Here is a 20,139-nt window from a genome sequence, read left to right as displayed (position 1 = left end):
AGAGAGAACAGGGATGCTGTTTCTCTTGTTTTGGAGCAGGGCAGGGATGCTGTCCTATGAGCTTCACACTAGGGCAGGGCTGCTGTCCTAAGTGTTTTGAGGCAGTGCAGGGTTGCTGCACTAAAGTTTCTCTGGGAGGGTTGGAGGGATGCTCCATGTTAACTACAATGGTGGACTCTTTCTCACCAATATTAGTTATCCCACAGAGAGGTACTTCCACCTCAGGGAGTAGAGCTGTGCCAGCTGATGGTTCCCTTGTTACAGGTGCCACCCCAGGAGAGGTTTCTCCTACCACAGGAATGGTATCCTGAATGGAGGGTGGGTAGGGGATACTGTGATGCCCGTTTTACCTGTTGTTGGAGAAGGATCCTGAGTTTTCAGGCCTGTTCCTCTCCTTTGCTTTTTCATTTCAGTAGAAATGAGAGGAAGCAATTCCTCAGGGATACCCAGCATGCCTGCATGGGTATAAAACTCTACCTCAGCCCAATCTGAGGTCTCTAGGTCATTACCTAAGAGACAGTCTACAGGTAAGCTAGGTGACACTACCACCTGCTTAGGGCCAGTAACTCCACCCCAACTAAGCTGAACTATAGCTAAGGGAAGAAACTTAGTGGAGTTATGGACATCAATAATCTTGTACTGTTGTCCAATGATGTGTTGTTCAAGAGGCACTAAGTTTTCAGTCACCAAAGTGATACGGGCACCTGTGTCCCTGTAGGCCTGGGCCTCAACGCCATTTATTGAAATTGTCTGCCTGTACTTATCCATTGTAAGGGGACAAGCAGCCAGTGTGGCAAGGCCAATGCCACTAGGTGTGACAGAAACTGTCTTGGGACTGACTACCCCAGTTTCTATGATGGACCCATAAGTGAACCCAACTACACCTTTACTTTGACTGTTACCAGCAGTCCCACCACTATTACCACTACTGCTAGGGGCACTAGAGTTTGATGTCTTAGTGGTGGTTGGCTCAGGGGGTTTACCTGGACAGGACTTATCCCCTTGCCAATGGCCTTTATTTTTACACACATAGCACCAAGGCTTTTTAATGTGTGTATGTTGTGAAGAATAGGAAGAATTTGATTTAACCCCACCCCCTGAAGAGTGTTTAGGATGTGAAGAAGGATCTTTTGTTTTACCCTTATCCCCATGCTTATCCTGAGATTTCTCACCATCTTTCTTCTTGCCATCCTTGTCACCCCCTGTATGAACTTTTCTGTTCACTCTTGTTCTGACCCATTTGTCTGCCTTCTTTCCCAATTCTTGGGGAGAGGTTAGATCTGAGTCCACTAGACATTGGTGTAACAAGTTAGACACACAGGGGGTTATCCTGACCCCGGCGGTCATGGACCGCCGGGGCCGGGTTCGGCGGTAGCACCGCCAACAGGCTGGCGGTGCTCCGCCGGGCATTCTGACCGCGGCGGTACAGCCGCGGCCAGAAACGGAAAGTCGGCGGTGTACCGACGACTTTCCGCTGGCCGCCATGGGGATTCCGACCCCCTCACCGCCATCCTGTTCAACAGGATGGCGGTGAGGGGTGTCGTGGGGCCCCTGGGGGCCCCTGCAGTGCCCATGCCAATGGCATGGGCACTGCAGGGGCCCCCGTAAGAGGGCCCCACTTTGTATTTCAGTGTCTGCTTTGCAGACACTGAAATACGCGACGGGTGCCACTGCACCCGTCGCACATCCTCCACTCCGCCGGCTCCATTCGGAGCCGGCATCCTCATGGAGGGGTGTTTCCCACTGGGCTGGCGGGCGGCCTTTTGGCGGTCGCCCGCCAGCCCAGTGGGAAACCCAGAATACCCGCTGCGGTCTTTTGACCGCGCAGCGGTATTCTGGCGGCTCCCTCCAGGCGGGCGGCTCCCGCCGCCCGCCGGGGTCAGAATGACCACCACAGTTATTCAGAATATGCTCTCTCAGAATAAGATTATACAGGCTTTCATAGTCAGATACTCTACTGCCATGTAACCACCCCTCCAAGGCCTTCACTGAACAGTCTACAAAGTCTGTCCAGTCTTGTGAGGACTCTTTTCTGGTGTCTCTGAACTTAATCCTGTTTTGTTCAGTGGTTAAGCCAAATCCATCCAAGAGTGCATCCTTCAAAACTGCAAAATTGTTAGCATCACTTTCTCTAACAGTAAGGAGCCTATCCCTACCCTTTCCAGTGAAAGCTAGCCACAATAAAGCAGCCCACATGCTGGCACTGGCCACTCAGAGCAGTCCAGTGTGCCACAAACACCTCTGTTTCCAGGATGGCAGAGGTCTGGGACACACTGGAGGAGCTCTGGGAGGTGCAGGTCAGAGGAGTGGTCACCCCCCTTTCCTTTACCCAGTTTCGCGCCAGAGCAGGCATGGGGGATCCCTAAACCGGTGCAGACTGGCTTATGCAGAGATGGGCACCATCTGTGCCCATCAAAGCATTTCCAGAGGCTGGGGGAGGCTACTCCTCCCCAGCCCTGACACCTATTTCCAAAGGGAGAGGGTGTGACACCCTCTCTCAGAGGAAATCCTTTGTTCTGCCTTCCTGGGCCAGGGCTGCCTGGACCCCAGGAGGGCAGAAACCTGTCTGAGGGGTTGGCAGCAGCTGCAGTGGAGACCCCGGAAAGGCAGTTTGGCAGTTCAAGGGTACTATGCTAGAGACCCAGGGGGTCATGGAATTGTCCCCCCCAATACCAGAATGGTATTGGGGTGACAATTCCATGATCTTAGACATGTTACATGGCCATGTTCGGAGTTACCATTGTGACGCTATACATAGGTAGTGACCTATGGTTAGTGCACGCGTGTAATGGTGTCTCCTCACTCACAAAGTATGGGGAATTTGCCCTGAACGATGTGGGGGCACCTTGGCTAGTGCCAGGGTGCCCACACACTAAATATCTTTGCACCCAACCTTCACCAGGTGAAAGTTAGACATATAGGTGACTTATAAGTTACTGAAGTGCAGTGGTAAATGGCTCTGAACTAACATGGACGTTATTTCACTCAGGCTGCACTGGCAGGCCTGTGTAAGAATTGTCAGAGCTCCCTATGGGTGGCAAAAGAAATGCTGCAGCCCATAGGGATCTCCTGGAACCCCAATACCCTGGGTACCTCAGTACCATATACTAGGGAATTATATGGGTGTACCAGTATGCCAATGTGAATTGGTAAATTTAGTCACTAGCCTGTTAGTAACAAAGTTTAAAGTAAAGAGAGAGCATTACCACTAAGGTTCTAGTTAGCAGAGCCTCAGTGAGACAGTTAGGCATCACACAGGGAACACATATAGGCCACACACTTATGAGCACTGGGGTCCTTGCTAGCAGGGTCCCAGTGACACATAACAAACATACTGACAACATAGGGTCTTCACTATGAGCATTGGGCCCTGGCTAGCAGGATTCCAGTGATACAGTGAAAACACCCTGACATATACTCACAAACAGGCCAAAAGTGGGGGCAACAAATCTAGAAAGAGGCTACTTTCTCACAGTCCCCGGTTCCCTCTCACTACCCAACAGGATATACCTCTTCAAAGAAAACACAACAACACTTCTGAATATACCAGCATGTACAACAATGCTACAAATGTGTCCTCGGTCATGGGCAGGGGAGAAAATGAGCTTCTGCTAATACCTGTTACCACTTCACCAACAAGTGCTGTCCAAGATGTGGCTGTTTTCTACTCCAATGCAATGCAAACGGATGACACTGTCTACTATGAACCTCCACTCGCAGTGGATCCATCCACTGTTAATGCACCAGCTCCTGTGTTTGCAGAGACTGCTTCTGGTTACTTCAGAGACCAAGATGACTTCTCTACAACTTCATCTACATCTGCAATTGCAATTATTTCAAAGACACATAGGGGATCATTACGACCCCGGTGGTCGGTGATAATGTGGCGGTAAGTACCGCCAACAGGCTGGTGGTACTTACCGCCATATTATGACACTGGCAGGTTGGCTGAAGCCCGACTTACTGTAGAAGTTTATGGATACTGGAAAAACACCATTGATATGAAAACCGTATGGGGAACACAAGATTGACAAATTCAGGGTATGGAAGCTTTGTTTAGAGCATGGCTTATTCCTGTCCAAATTATCTTGAACGACAGAGTTCAACAAACATCCTGTCTAGGGTTAGAAAAGATAAAGGAAATTAATTTGCCCAGTATCCCCACACCAGCCAAATTCACCAATTGGCAATAATTCCTAAATGTCACTGAGGAAGAACTGAATGCTTGGGTTCTGGATGGTACCTATAATTCCAAACTTTCAAGTCCCGGCGGTTGGTTATTATGGTCAATAGGCACAAATCAGTGTCAGGTGCATTTTGTTAATTCAACAGGCGGTTTCAGGATTAGCCGGCCAGACACTTGCTATGTCTCGTGTCAACTCTCAGTTATGGTTACCTCATAGAGTGTAGGTAAACTGTGCCAACAATGTTTACAGACTAACACCTTAGAAGCAATTAAGGAACACCTTAATCTCCTATCAGAGGAAGTAGGCTTTCAAGATTTCTTGCTGGGTCCAAGGAAGCTACTCTCTAAATTATTCCTGTATGCCATATACAATGAAATATGGATCTCATATGGAAGCAGCTAAATAAGGAAAACATGGAAAATGCTTTAGCTGTTGTCAAAAATGGCATGAATACTCTGTCCAACAGAATAAACCCACTTAATAACATTGTGTCTTTTGCAATTGATGTCATGCAGAATGACATGTCCCTATTACAACATGGGCAAAGTCATCTGCATTCCATCATGCAGTTGGGTTGGACTTTACAGATTCTGAAACATGACAGCGTCCCATGGAAATACATTAACAGTTGTGATTTGTTTGCTGCTTTTCATTTGTCCAGGGAACAACAGACAATGGCTACAAAAGAAGCTTAATATAGAAAAGTTAGAAAAGCTGTGTTTCACAGTAGCAGAAAGTCCTTCAACAGTATGGCTCATACATGGTGTTATAAATCTGCCCGTTTCAACCTTTCATTCGCAAAATATTTGAAACTTTTCGCTGTGGGCAGATACGAGCAGCTAGGAGATAGCTATATTAAAGAAGCGCAGGAGTTGCCTTTCGAGTTCAAATGTCTTAATGGCAAAACGGAAGTCTTTCTGAGCAGAAGTGAATGTGAGACTACTGTTAGTCATTCCATTATTTGCAAGCAGGTGTCACTTCACAGCTTTTGCAATGCGGGGTCATGAACTTGGCATGCTTTCTGAAGGGTACTCCCGTCCCTTTTATTCATCCAGCATTTCATATACTTTCAACTTTGGAAGTTATGTGGTCCTGAACGATCAGAACTACTGCAAAATGAGACCAGGAATTGCCTATGCAATTTTGGTCTCTCAAATGGTAACTTGTTGTGGACATGTTCTATCCTCCCCCATACAAGAGATAGGAGTAGCAGAAAAGTGGCCTCATATTGATACTACTAACATAAATTATGACAAGCTGAGCAGAGTATAGGCGCTACTGTTCCAAAAATAAGTGGCGTTGACATCGGCCAGAGAGACGTATGCTCTCCAGATAGCAAGATCATCAGCTGAGATACAATCCCTATTAAATCCCAACTTCTCCAAGCACTTTGGAGAGCTGGATTCCAGAATATTTAATGCTTCAAGCACTACTGTGCTTATACATTTCTTTAAGGCTGTGGGGCCTGGATTTGTTTCCATCTTCCAGACTATCTTTGGAGTCATTCCTTCAGCTAACCATTCACTCTTTTGAAGTGTGTTTGGTTGCATTCCTGTGACTCAGCAGGATGCTGCTCCTGTTGTTCCTAGTACACAGTGATTGTGCCTTCACGGCTAAGCGAAGTGATGGAGCTACTACCACCAGCACAACTGAGCCATGATCACATGGTACAGTTCTTTGGTGCACCGTTGCACGAGGAATTGGAGCATGATTGGTCACTGTCATTCCGACCAGTCCTGTGGTGTGTACAACCTGTCTTTCACTGCACCTGGTGCCTCTTCGAGTGTCTGTGTGTCTTGCTGTTTCTCCTGTGCCTCCTGTGGACAAGGAACTGCTGATGTTCCCGATGAGGGTTCATTTACGGTAGTGCCCCATGAGACAGGCTGATTCGCAAGGCCACCTATGAGCCACCTCTTGTGAACTATTTGGCTCCACCAGGCACTATGGATGATGCTGCATTCGTGGGTGATACTACTCTTGAGGCTTCTGCACACTTCTGCTATGTGGATCTGTCTGCCAATCCAGTCATTGATCTGACGTTGTGGAGTCATTCCTGAATGCGCTCCCATGTCATGACTTCTGAGACATTCTTCAAGATCACGACTATTGTCAATAATTTGACCATTGGCCTTGTTCCAAAATTTTTTACGTTTATGCCAAACAGCTTTCTTAAATAAGTTTAACTTTGGTCTGCTGTGCTTGTCATGGTCGGCAATTTATCTATTTTTATGTTTTTAGCTAGTTTTTGATTAGATTGTAGCATGTTTTTAGCTCAGAGCATTTTTAGCTTGGACTTGTGCACCTTCCATGGCGTCAACTTTATGGCGTCATCCTTGTTCCAGCAATGGGGAGGGTGTAGTGGATCCTGTTAGTTTTATTGGGACTCAGGAGGTTAGTTTAGCCTTTTGGCCTGCAGGCCTGTGCCCCAGTCACCTGGTGACTTTTAACCTACTTAGTTTGCTCTGTTTTAGCCCATTTGTTGTATTACTTCTTTTAAAATGGCTGCCATGATTCTAGTTAGCGAAAAGTTTTGATTTTGCTTTATCAGTGCTACTCTGTGAAGGTGTCACCATCAGCGTCCCATTCAAGTGATGTACATAGGTAAGCACATCATGTCCCCTTCTCACTTATAGGTAACAGGAATATAATCTACACTGGTCAAGGATTGTTTGCATAACTGCTGCCACAAGCATTCCTCCTTATCTATTGTTTTGGAACATACCTGCTTCAGGGGTCCTACATGGTCTGTATAAATACACCTCACACACACAGGGTTATCAGAGGGATTCCTACCAGATGCCATTGACACCATCTATGCCGCACGTCACCTTGCTGCAGAATTCATCCTTTGTGTCACCATGAAGTCTGACCTAGATCTAATTCCAAGGTAACAAGGGATGTGGGACACCTCTCCTGGACATGGAACTGGCAGATTACGTTTCTCACACCTAGCTCTCGTTAAGTTAGGGATTAGGTTCTCTATGCTAGGGATGTTACATTTCATGTTTTTTGCACAATGGTTGGGGTCTTTGTATTCACAACTCTCACCTTTACAATAATGCTTCTTTTATTGTACACTATCCTAATCATTGCAGCCCATGCATTTGACCATATATTGCAGTCTTTTCAATAAGCCTATTGAAAACTCTCCTGCATCTCCTTCATTGCCTGTGTGTGTCTGAGACTTGTTGCTAAAGTGAGAAAAGGGTAACTTCTGTTCCACCAGGACTCCCCTGAGATTTCGCAATCTAGAGTTCATGCGTAAGACTGCCAGAAATCACCTTTTACAGTTTGGGTTTTTGGTGAGGTACTGCTTGTGAGCCAAGACGTTTGGGCCGACAGTTGCGACTTGTTGCAGGATTGGCTTAGTCGTCTACAAACAACAGGGCGTTCATCCCTAATTCAGCATTCTCACCTAGGTGCGAGAGTCCAACTACAACTGAGGAGCCTATCAGCTGCCGTATCTTCATACTTGCTGTAAAACTTTGCAGGAAGACCATCGCTTCCTGGAGTTCTTCCAGTTTTTAACCTTAGCTTCATGGACCTCCAAGTCAAAGCCAAGTATTCCTCTACTCAACCCGTCAGATATGTCCCCTGAGCAGCATATGTCTTGCTTAAATGGGATCGAAACACACTGTGAATGGCCCATTGCATTCATACAGACCACCCTTTTCATCATGTACAATCAGGATCAGATTTCGGGGCCTCTCCAGTGGACCAGTCAGGCTAGCATTGCCCCAGTTTTATGACCTTTGGAGTGTATCTGTTGGTGTATGCAGTGTATGTGTTTTTCAAGTCCACGCCAATCATCCAGTATTATTTTATGGGCCTCAGGCCAGTCTGCCAGCCTGTCTGGTGTAGATGAAGTACTGTCTCATTGTCTCCTAGATATTTCTCGTGTATTTGAATATCTCTTTTCAGTTGTCGTCTGACCCCATAGGTTGTCCTAAGGCATACCCCTCGTAGGACCTCCTTCATCTCCTCCCAATACATTGCCTTCCTATCCACTGTGCCCCAGTTCTCGTTAGAGTAATGTGTTAATGTCTCGCTGGCCATCGCCTCAAACAGAGGGATCGTCAGTGCCTCTGCTCACAGGCACCATAATGGAATCACTGGGCGTTTGCACTCCTTCCTAAAACTCACTAGGACGGGGGAGTGGTCCAAGAGATAGGTGGGCTAAGTAAGAAATCTCTGACACCCCCAATCCCATGTTACTCACAGACATCCCATGTTGTCTAATCGGCTGAGTCCCTGCTGTGGGTATATAACAGGAATACACCCTCTCCAGCGGGTCTCTGTCTCTCCATATATGAAGGAGGCGCAGCTCTTACATCATGTCTTTTAGTGCTCTGGTCAAACAGAGTTCAGTGTGATGCCTGGGTGACTCCCGGTTTATGGTACCATCCAGGATACAGTAACAGTCTCCTGACATAATAATATCTGTGGTGAGATAGGACGAGGTGTCTGAGGCAACCCTGGCATTATAGTCTGGACAGCCATGATTTGGTGTATGGACATTCACCAGACAGACTTCCAGGCCATCCAGGGCCCCAAATAGTATCACATATCTATTCTTCGGGTCAAGAACATGGCTTCTGTGATGCAATGGGACACTCGGGGCTACCCATATCATCTCACTCCATGCATACTTAGAATATTAGGGGACGTATTATTGTCCTCTCCACTGCTTCTGGAATACAATCCCCCCAAGACATGTTTCCTGTATGAACGCGATAGACACTTTATAACTTTTCAGATAAGCATGTACTCTCCTACGCTTCTGGAACTGGGCAATACCCTGGACATTCAAACACATGAGCCTAATCACATTAGACATCATTTTCATTAATTTTCAACCTTATCCACTATTCCAGCTGACAACTTGTCAGCCACCGCCCGACAAGGTACTCCAAGGTCAGAAGCAGGGACCTCTGTGTACACAAGTGGCAGGTAATTCCCCAATTCAATCCAATAAGAACAAAACCTCTACCCCACTGCCCCCTCCTCATTGACAGCTTAACCAAAGCCTCTCGTCCAAAAAACGGCATGTCGGGAGCTAGCATGCACTGCCCCATTCCCAGTGCTTTAAATGGGACAGTACTGTCTGGTACTGAGTATAGGCACTTTTTTATTTTGCGAGGGAGAGTACCTGCATTTCTCAATAAAAATATAATACTTTTCATTGGAGAGTACCGGCAGTTCTCAGAAACAAGCAGGTACTCTGATACAGAGTACCTGCACTTTTATGTTTCCATTTCAAGCACTGGCCACTCCCAAAGACATTTATCAAAATAAAACAAGTTAACTTGAAGAGAGTGTTAACGCGTCCTTCTATGTCAATTCATACACATTAGGACTCGTTTTAGGCCGATGAATCGTTTGACCCAGTGGTGAGACACCGTAAGACGAGGTAACTGATCAATATGTCAAGCAATATATCAATAATATTATCAACATATATCACCACAATATATCTCAATTTAGACATTGATTAAAACTGTCGGCGCAACCATGACCTTTCAGTCATGAATAACCACACCTTTGTTGAAGTTTTGTGAATTTTATTCCCTATTGATTACAATCTAGTAACAGATGTATTAATCTCAAAACCAAGAAACAAAGGAGCATAATCATGATATGGCAATTGTGATAAGATTTTGACAATGTGAAGATGACAAACATTAAGCCACTAATATATGATATATGCCCAAATCAAATAAGTAGAACAGCATGTATGTCTCAGTTCAGAATAGCACAATGTCAGTCACGTTCGTTGCGTCAGTCAAGATGGACCCTATCCTAACCACTAATTAGCATCAGCATGTTGGACTTCATGCAAAAACAATTTAGAACATCAATTTGGAAAACATCTAACTAAGGTCTCTAATCAAAATACAGCAGTTGGTACCTAGAAAGGAAAAGCGAATAGACAAATTACAAGAGCAACTGTCATAATTACCCTCCTCCGAATGAGTCAGCATACAGAATCAGTCTTCTTCTTCAGGACATCAGTTGAATCGCCTCAGACTATCTATTCTAAGGGCAGGGGACACTTCCCTCATAAGGAGGAAAAGTGTAATGGGGCGACTAAGGGTGAGGATGGTTTATTAAGTCTCAAGTCACCAAACAGAGTGACAGAGTTTCTGGATGCAATCAATATCATTCCCTACCTAGTTCTCTTGAGTCTCCTGCGTCATGGGTTTTTATTCCCTTTTGGCAATACCTTCCCCCAAAATTCTATTGGATAATCATTTCACCCCACTATCTGTAACCTATCAAATTATACAATAGGTAATGCACTTGTCATTTCACGATAGTTCATAACATTTGGATTGGTCTTCATAATTGACGTTTTTCGTAGGTGGCACATCCGGGGTTACTTCATTCTCTGGCACACTCTTCGGGTCAAAAGTTCTCTTTTCCATGGTAGAATGTCCTTGAAAGTTTCCATATTTTGTTGCAAAGCGTATAAACTTTATACTAAAGCAGCTAGCATGCGGATGAGAAAAACTAGCATTGTTGCAACAACGAAGAAGAGAACAAATGCTGGGTCATGGCCCTTTTGCAAGTCAGCACACTAGAGAAACAGAAAAATACGCTTTAATATGAGAGCTACACAGCTAATTCTTCGGCTCACGCTAACTTAAGGCTTATGGATTCTAATAAATGCAATCTTCGTACGTTTTAACATATTCAATTAATCAAAATACAAGTAATCTTTCTTATTATTAATATTAGTATATGCGTATAATAATTCTCCACGTTTAAAATAAGTTTCAATGAATAATATTATTAATGCAGCATTGTTAAATATAAGCATTTCACATCTAAAATAGGTAATATTTAAACTACGCTCTCTCAGTCCCTCCTCTGATGACGCTCGTCATCACAAATCTTTTCTTCGATCTAATTTTTCACCTTGCGCATGATGCGCATTTCAACATCTTGCCCTTTATGAGAACTTTCCCATATTTCATTGAACATTTTCTCTCTTTCAGTTTCTTCATTTCGTCTGGCTCTTTTAGTCCAATTTCTTTTTACTTTGTCATTGATTTTACATGCCCCCATAATGCTAATAGACAACCCAAGACAATTAATAGACCCATCATAATTTTTGCAAGTACCCCATTCCAAATGTTGGTAAACCAGCTTCCCACTCGGGCAATTCCTTTCCCAAATTTCTCCCAAACATCAAGTTCTTTTAGTTCCTTCAAATCTGTACTATCTCTAGTAAGGTTAGTAAGCATGCTTCTAATTTTCTTACTGTTATCTGGAATAAATTAGCAACAATGACGCTCATTAAGCATTTTGCAGACCCCTCCACTCTTTGCTAAAAGAATGTCTAAAGCAAGCCGATTTTGAAGAGTCATAGCTCTTTCTGTAGCAAGTTCAGTGTCCATCAGGAGTATGGCTCCTGTAAAGTTTGTCAGCATGTTATCCACACTAGTAGACAACTTTTGGATTTTCATAGAATTCAAGATAACCCCTACTGATGGGATTATGGCTCCAAATATATCACCAATGACAGCCGCCACTGATTCTCGTTTTTGTCTAGAATGTTGTAATTCAGACGTCTTGGGTATTTGTTTTAAGTCCTCAATCTGGTATATCTTTGGGAACACTATTCCCAAATAACATGTTCCATACCATCCCTTAGGGAGACGGTAATAAGCATTTAGCCCACAAATGTAATAGATTCCAGGAATCGCTGGATCTTGTCCATCCAACATAAAGGTCCATTTACTCTGAAACAAAAACACATGCCTACACACACTTGTACCTACAAACAAATTGTCTTGATCAGATTTTGGTCTATATACACAGAGCCTACCTACGTGTAATGCATCTACAGCTAGTTTGCCTCGCGTTTTGATTGCAGTATAAGCATAATCATTTGCATAAGTACGTTTTTCTAATCCTTTCTCTAACCTTTCTTTTAGTAATTTGCGTCTATCATCTATGTGATCTAGGAAGCTCTTTTCTACAGGCGACAGTAAGCAAGTCAAATTGTTGCGATGTGGATAAGCAGTTCCAAATGTAAGTGTTGGCTCAAACAATCCTCTAACTATTTTTATATCATGCTCTTTAGCTAATTTATTCAAGAATTCAATCACAGGCACAAAGGAAAGCACAACATCCAAATTCGAATAAAAGTATTGCACATGCTCTTGATTATAGAATCTTGTTAGTAGCAAGCTGCAACTAATTCCATAAGTAAGAGGGAGACTATGATAGGTAACTCCCTCCTGCATAGACGAAGGAATTTTAGTACATACATAACAATCCTTTGGATCCATCATTTCCACATACTCATTTAGTAAGCGATAGAAGACATTAGTAGAAAGCTCCCCTTTTGCATTAGTTCCCTCATGCATATGTCTTGCATCCTGCTCAAATCTCTCCCATGGTGTTAGTTTAGTAGTAGTAGTTTCAGGTTTTATAGTTGCATTAATAGTTTCTTTCTTTCTCCATGGCATTCCCACAATCACTCCTACAACCATTATTGCACACACAACACCTATTATAAGACCTAACCAACCACACACCTTACTTGCCTTGCTACTATTTCTATTGTAAGCCATGTTTGTATAGAATCAGAATAGCAGATCAACAATCAATTTGAGGAAGAATTTCTCTTTTTTTTTTCTTTCTGTGTATATTACAGCGTCTTCACTCACTCCAGGACCCTTTTCGTCAATTCAGGTTAGCAGCTTGTCGTAATCAGGTTTCTTTTCAAGTCAAGTCCGGTTTTAGTGTTACTTCCAGTAATTTTCTAGAGTTTCGTTCTTTTAGTTTACAACATTTTCAAACTTAGCCAAGTCTTCCTTGAGTTTTGTTCAGGTACCGTAATACTGGCCTGGTACTTCTCGATCAAAACAGAATGCTAGGAATTCTTGTTGCCATTCAGATGTTGTAGCATACGCCCATTCAGGACCTGTATATCTTCTGTTCGCGATTCTTTTTCTCTTTACTCGTCGTTCTCCTTGTTGTTCTCCTTCACTCAGATCATCAGCTTGTGTGGTATCACTCTCTTCTATTATGGTGTCATTCGATACCTCTCTTATTTTAGGATGTGATTTGTCTGGCCAATTATCACCTCTATGTGTCTTTTCTTGACGTTTTCCTTCAGGATGTTGGACAGCAGCCTCCTCTTGTGATATGGTGTTTTCTCTTGACGGACCTGCAACTGGTTCGGGAGATTCTGACACGTTTTGATTTGTATCTACAGTTTCTCCTTCTCTTTCTCCTTCTAGTTCTGTGTTGGGTTCAGATTCTAACCCGTATTCGTCTACTTCTGGGAGAACCTCTCCCTGGCTTAGTTCTCCTGGTGCCTCAACTGAGATAGGCACTCTGTCACCTCTCTCTAACTCATTGACAGCTTGAGGGACAAGGCTGTTCTCAGTGGGCTCTCCAGTAGTCTCAGTTCCTTTTTGACTGATCTCTGACTCTGAGACTTCTCTTCCTAAAGTTGCTGTACCGGAAACTTCAAGTTCCTCTTCAACAGGACACGTTACCTTTTTCGTGTGACTGGCATGCATCCAGTGGGGAACCCCGGCACACTTCACAGCAGTGGTAGTCGTCAATATTACTTGATACGGTCCTTTCCAACGTGGCTCTAAACACGATTTTCTCACGTGCTTCTTGACAACCACCCAATCTCCAGCTTGCAGAGAGTGGCCTGGATCGCCAATTGGTGGCAACGTGTTAGCTTCCACCTGGTGAGAAAAAGAGCGAATCACGTCAGCCAAACCTTTGCAGTAATCCAACACCATATCATCTGTAATATTCACTAGTGCATTTGCAGGTACTGCTGGTAATCTCATTGCTCTGCCCATGAGGATTTCATGGGGGGATAGTCCCGTTTTCTTGTCTGGGGTATTTCTCATAGACATCAATACTAGAGGTAAGGCATCTGGCCATTTCATGTTTGTTGCTGCACACATTTTTGCCATTCTTGATTTCAGAGTACCATTCATCTGCTCAACTAGTCCTGATGCTTCAGGTCGATAGCTACAATGCAGCTTTTGTTCAATGTTGAGTGCAGCACACAGGAGTTTAATCACCTCATTGTCAAAGTGTCTTCCCCTATCTGATTCTATAGAAACCGGAAACCCGAATCTTGGAATTAGTTCCCTAAGTAATAGTTTTGCAACTGTAAGACTGTCATTCCTACGTGTGGGATATGCCTCAATCCAATTACTGAAAACATACACAATCACCAACACGTACTTAAATCCTCCACAAACAGGCATCTCGATAAAATCCATTTGCATTTTGTTGAATGGACCTCCAGCTCTCCCAATGTGGCTCAAAGTTACCACAGTTCCTTTTCCAGCGTTCATCTGTTGACAGATGACGCACCTGTGGCAAGTGATTTCTGCGGCATGTCTGAATTTTGGATTAAACCAATCAATCCTAAAGGACCTGATCATGGCATCTCTTCCTAGATGTGCCTGCCCATGGTATAGCCGGGCAAACTGTGACAAAAGGCTATTTGGCAAGACCAATTTTCCTACTTCTGAAACCCATAGGTCATCAGCTCTTTGTACACATTGCATTCTTTGGCAAGAGCGTTTCTCCTCTTTGCTCGGACGACCTTGTAATGTTTTCAGTTCATCTAAGGTGTCAACCACTCGTAATGCCATATTTAAGTGTGTGTCGTTTTCAGATTGTGGTAACAATTCCCATTGTTCCTTAAACGATATACAGTTCAATGCACAAAATCTTGCGACTTGATCTGCATAGCCGTTTCCCATAGACACAAAATCTTGTGACCTGATGTGAGCACTGCACTTCACCACGACAATTTCTTGAGGTAACTGAATTGCATGCAACAAATCTCTTATTTGTTCACCGTTTTTCACAGGGGAACCAGAGGAGGTCATGAAACCCCTCTGTGACCAAAGTTGGCCGAAATCATGCACGATTCCAAATCCGTATCTGCTATCAGTATAGATAGTGACTTTCAAATTTACAGCTGCATGGCATGCTTTAGTAAGGGCAATTAATTCTGCCACTTGTGCAGAGAACACTCTCTCGAGCCAGGAGGCTTCGACAATGCCAGTTATGGTACATACTGCGTAACCGGCTCTCAGTGTTCCCGCAGAGTCTCTCAAACAGGACCCATCAACAAACATGATACAATCATTTTCTTTCAGTTGAATGTCCTGAATATCGGGACGAGGCTTGGTGCACAACTCAGTCACCTCAAGACAATCATGTTCAAATTCTTCCCCATCTTTGATTTCAGTGTTTTCATTAGGAAGCAAGGTTGCCGGGTTCAGCACAGTGCATCTTTTGAGAGTGACATTCGGTGACCCCAGTATGATCGTCTCATACCTAGTGAGACCTGCATTTGTCATGTGTTGAGTCTTAGTTTGTGTCAAGAGAATTTCAACTGAATGTGGAACCATTACTGTCAGAGGGTATCCCATGACTATGCCTTCACATTGTAAAAGGCTCTGACCAACTGCTGCGACTGCCCGCAAACAACCCGGTAAGGCTGCTGCGACAGGGTCCAAAGTAGCTGAAAAATATGCTACAGGGCGATTTGCATCTCTGTGGACCTGTGTTAAGACAGACAAAGAACAAGCATCACGTTCATGACAAAACAACAGAAAAGGCTTTTCGTAGTCTGGCATTCCCAATGCTGGTGCCCTGCACATGCATTCTTTTAATTCTACGAATGACTCAAGCTCTTCTTTTGACAAAGTTATTGTGTATGGCTCATCCTTGACTTCCTTTCCTGTTAGTTTTATTAACGGTTTTGAGATGATGGAGAAGTTGGGTATCCACTGACGACAGTAGCCCACCATTCCCAAAAACATCCTGACATCTCTTTTTGTTGTTGGAGGATTCATTTGCAAAACTGCTGTTATTCTTTCATTTGATATTCTTCTGGACCCTTTCTCAATCAAATGTCCCAAGTATTTCACTTCCTTCTGACAATATTGTAACTTTCTGGGTGACACCTTGTGTCCATTCTTTCCCAGATGATTCAGTAATGCGATGGTGTCGTATTTACAACTGTCTCTGGTTTTGGATGCAATTAGCAAATCATCGATGTACTGCACAAGGGTCGAATTAAAAGGCAGCACAAGAGGTTCCAAATCCTTTTTCAATATCTGATTGAAGATGGATGGTGACTCTGAAAACCCCTGAGGAATTCTGCACCAACTGTACACTTTATCCAGGAATTTGAAACTGAACAAAAATTGGCTATCCTCATGAAGAGGTATCGAAAAGAACGCTTGCGATAGGTCTACTACGGTAAACCATTCAGCATCACAGGGAACCTGAAACATTATTACCGCTGGGTTGGGTACCACAGGACAACATTTTATCACAATTTCATTTATTTTTCGCAAGTCTTGCACAATTCGAACTTTTCCACAGGGCTTCTTTAAACCCATGATGGGTGAGTTACATGGACTGCTCAAGACTTCTTTTAGGACCCCCTGTCTGAGAAAATCTGCAATTATTTGTGACACCTCAATGAGGACGTCTTGTGATATTGTGACACTTGTGGGAACACTGCATTTGGTTTGATCTGAACTTTGACTGGTTCCACCCCTTTTATCAATCCCACTTCCTTTCCGGTCAAATCCCACACTTTCTCTGTCACTGTTCCCTGTAATTCAACAGGCAAGTCAATCAAAGTATGCATTGGGAACAAAGTAATCAAAGGGTAATCTTCATTTGTTCCTGTTTCTTCCTCTATGAAATGACTCATCTCCCTCATCGTCACTGTTTGTCTGTACCTCAATTCCATCATTGGAACATGTAATTGAACATTTTGCCTTACACAGTAAGTCCCTTCCCAGTAAGGATACTGGACTTGAATCACATACAACAAATCTGTGCAGCCCTTGGAAGTTGCCAATTTCAACTTGCACCGGATCGGTAATCGGGTTAGTTAGGTACTGATTAGCTACTCCAACCACTTGTATAGTACGCCCTGAGAGAGGTAATCTTGGGACTTCTGCACTTCGAACTGTAGAGCGTGTAGCTCCTGTGTCGACCAAAAATGAAACCTTATAGCCCATCACTTTTCCCTCTATGTATGGGCCTCTCTGATCCACCTCTAGGGATGCTGCAAGCCTGCACTCTTCACTGTCTGAGCTGTCATCTGACCAATCCTCATTCATGCCATTTTCACCTCGTAATGGGAACTGTTGTACAGTGTTATTTTGATTTGTTACCTGACCTGTGACCTGCTGAGGAAGCATCACCTGTTGCTGTCCCATTGGAGCCATTGGTAATTACATTTGCTGTCTAGGCACCATAGGAATCTGCTGTTGCACTGGTTGCATTTGTATTGACTGAAAATGCGGCATTTGCATCTGCTTCATGGGCTGTACCCCTTGCATTTGTACCAAATTATTCAGAAAATTCGGGTTTTGATGTCTCATCTTTGGACCTCGTAAATTTTGTAATGTACCGACATTAGTGCTCTGCTGAACTGCACCATCCTGCACCACATTCGGACACTCCCATTTCCAGTGCCCCACGCCCCCGCACGCGTGACATGGTGACATCTTTTTCACTCCTTGAACGTCATTTTGAATAACAACATTATTCATGTCTGAACCGCGGTTCACAAACCCTCGGCCTCGGCCTCTCGGCTGTGCCTGAAACACACCATTCATTTGCGGTTGTTGTTGTATCATCTGCTGAACTCCATTTCCCTGTATTCCAGCCTGTGCTGCCCTTATCTGCATCACCATCACCATCACCTTTTCCTTTAACTTTTTCTGCTTCAACTCGATCTCATCACTACAGTACTTTGCATACTGCAATACCTCATCAATCGGTTTAGCTTGCCAACAAATCAAATGATTCTTAATCATTTGACTAACTTCTGGTCTCAATCCTTCGACGAATCTAAACACAAGGTGATTCATGTCTTTTGGTTCAATTGTCTCAGTACCACTGTAATGCTTGAATGCTTTCAACAATCTTTCATAATAAGCATGTATTGATTATTTAACCTCTTGAGAGGTCCGGTCGATTTTCTGCCAATCAGTTACCTTCCGTGACACCTTTTGTTTCAAAAACTGAATCACTTTATGATAATATTTCATCACCTCTTCTGAAGGTGCTCCGGTTACCTTATCTCTTGCCGGCTCCTTTGTCGGCCAATCTACCCCTCTCTTGCACTCGAGCCACAAATCAGGCGGAACAATGATCTCAAACAAAGTATTCAAGTCTTCCCAGAGACATTTTGCAAGTTTCACAAACCTGTCTGTTTGTTGATACCACTCAATTGGCTTCTCTCTTAGCCTAGGATAATCATTCGTATTAGGATAAAATGTCTCCTCTAGTCCATGGCACATGCACTAAAACACCACCAGCCGTTTCTCTCATAGGCAGTATTTTTACTGAATCCAAATCAGGTGATGTCCTAGCTTGATTAGACCCTGGACTATCACTCTTTCCCTTATCTCTTTTCTTTGCCCATCTGCCTTCCAACTTTTCCAATGCACCCCAAATTTGTGCACTCTGCAACAATTCTCTCAAATGTGCTTTCATGCCTGCAGATCTCATGTGTTCAAAATCTTTTGAATCAAAATCTAATCTGTAACTCCTTTTCAAATGTTTAGTGTTTCCGATATCGATATTGTATTTGTCTGCTAGGTTTTCCAGTCTCTGATGTACTTTGCCTACCGCCTTAGTAATTTGGGGACACAAATATCTCAATTCTGCCTCTTTGTATGACTCCAATCTATTTACTCCCATTGTCCCTTCTACTAATTCGGCAGCTTCTGCCCCTAGTCGTACAAGGTTCAGGTATTCGTCTTGTTTCTCTTTCTCGGGTTCAACTGTGGTCACTGTAGTCTTTTGTGAAGTATAGGTTTTCTCTAACCATTCGTTTAATTGTTGTACCGTAAATCCCTGCAGTGAAATGTTCCCTGCATGTATCATTGGAGAATGTGAAGTATTCGTACTCATGGTTTGGGGAGTTAAAACTCCTAATCCTGCTTGACGCATTGCTTCGACAGGCGCCCCCACTGGACTAAGGTCCATTAAAGGTCTCGGTGTCTCATTTACTTGCTCTCCAGGGGCCATTATCTGTGGAGTTCCCATAGGCCCTCCTCTTATTGCTTCCTGAGTCATCACTCCCTGATCGCACAACCCTGTTTTACCTTGTGCATACAACGGCACTGGGGGACCAACAGTATTGGGTAGTGATATGGCTGCAGGTGTCTGTCCCGGACCCAGACTTCTTGGAGCCTCCACTCCATAGATCTGTTCCAATGTACCTGGAACCGGTACTAATGGCGGTCCCGCTACAGGATTATACCCTGCTATCAACTGTGGGGGTTGGGACATTAACTTTGGAGTCGAATCAATCTGTATTAACTTTGGCTTTGAATATATCGGGTCTGGCGGCACCATCAAATTTGTGGTAGTTTCAAGCACTGGGACATCAGGATAGACTTTATCTGTGGTGGCGGTTGCAACTGTATCGGCATTTCGGGTGCAGTGGGTACACTGACACCATTCTGTGTCAAAGCTGTATCACTAGTCTGTACCGTATCAGTCACTCCCTTTTTCATCTTCTTCCCAGGATCTTTTATTTTCTTTAGATTTTCCTGAGTCTTTATCAGTTTTACAGGAGGCTTTCTTTCCCTGTGTTTCTTCCCCCTGAGTTATTGCTGGGAATAACTTCAACCCATCTACGATTCCCCTTCTCCACATTTTGCTCTCGTTGTCCCACCTAGCCTCTGCATAGGATTTTTCTGCCCTTCTCAGTCTTCTCTGAAACCTTTCTTATCTATGTTTAAGAGCCATTAAGTCCCAAATTGCTAAAGCCTCATATTGTGCCGGTCTTGGAGGTGGCTTTTGTGTACTTAACATCCACCTCAGATTCTCTAATACCTTTGGATTGAACGTCCCATGTTCTGGGAACGCTAAACACCCTTCTTTCTCTGTTAATTTGCGCCACTGT

General features: G+C 43.9%; 1 protein-coding gene across 10 annotated transcripts in view; it reads left to right on the top strand.

Annotated features, from left to right (window-relative positions):
- LOC138297861 (uncharacterized) overlaps window positions 1-20,139 on the top strand; it is a 1,048,787-nt gene that overhangs the window by 69,164 nt on the left and 959,484 nt on the right. The window lies entirely within an intron of this gene.

This window comes from Pleurodeles waltl, chromosome 1_2 (genome assembly GCF_031143425.1).
Source record: "Pleurodeles waltl isolate 20211129_DDA chromosome 1_2, aPleWal1.hap1.20221129, whole genome shotgun sequence".
In the NCBI taxonomy this organism is placed as follows: domain Eukaryota; kingdom Metazoa; phylum Chordata; class Amphibia; order Caudata; family Salamandridae; genus Pleurodeles; species Pleurodeles waltl.
This window is presented reverse-complemented; position numbering and strand designations above follow the sequence as displayed.